This window comes from Solanum tuberosum, unplaced genomic scaffold (genome assembly GCF_000226075.1).
Source record: "Solanum tuberosum cultivar DM 1-3 516 R44 unplaced genomic scaffold, SolTub_3.0 scf00649, whole genome shotgun sequence".
NCBI lineage: Eukaryota > Viridiplantae > Streptophyta > Magnoliopsida > Solanales > Solanaceae > Solanum > Solanum tuberosum.
The window spans coordinates 192,366-193,315 of record NW_006239561.1 but is presented as its reverse complement, the minus strand read 5'-3'; positions in this window follow the sequence as shown (position 1 = coordinate 193,315).

Sequence of the window (950 nt, the reverse complement as noted above, 5' to 3'; positions counted from 1 at the left end):
TGCTTGTTGATTTTTGCTGCGTTTTGAGCCCCGAATTGTGTTCCATTTTGGAACACAAGTTTGGGGTGCTGTTTAGGGTGTCTTGATGGAGTCAAATTCGGACAGTTCGATGCGGGTGCCACGATTCCCATTTTGACTCCAAAATTGACCCATTTTTGTTTGTTGTGATTTTGGTGCCTAAACGACCGTACTAACGTTGTGATCCAATATTTGATAGAGTGACAGCGTTCAAAGGTTGTTCGGGAAGGAAAAACTCCGGTAAAGTGATTTGGAGCGCGCACAGTCAGCCTTAAGATAGGCTACAGCTTCCTTTCTTTTAGATTGAGCTTAATTGTGTAAACGCATGTCGATTGGAATGAATCGTGGGTGGGTACCAGTTTCCTACCTTACTTTGATTAGATACCTCATGGTAGGATCGATTGGCCATATTTCGGGTATAGTATCATGTTATCCGGTTTAATAGAGTTGCATGCTTATGTGCTAAATGTTATTATATGCTTGTATGCTTTGTTCATCCGTAACCGTAAGCATGATGTCCTTAGTCTAGGTTAGGCTAGCATTGCATTAGACTTATGACCTGTGTGGGCTAAATAACCTTGACTTTCTGTCGACGTCGTTCGAATGACTTAGCTCCTTGTAGACTGAAATAGCAGACTTGAGTCTGATAGTTTGAGCCTTAGATTAGGCGTTATCGCTGCTTGCTGCACTTCTGTATCTTCTCCCTCTCATTTTGCGGTTTCGACGCATTCTCGAAGGTTTGGTGCATCACTAGAGGCGTAGGATTGATATAGTATACGCTTGGAGCCTTTTCTGTGATTCCTTAGAGTGGACGGCGTTCCACGATGGTTGTTGTTGGATTGGATCCTATTGGAGATACCATCACCCCCGGGGTCATATTTTCTAGCTGGGCTGGGAACGTATCGCTGGCTGGGTAGACTCGGTGATATCGG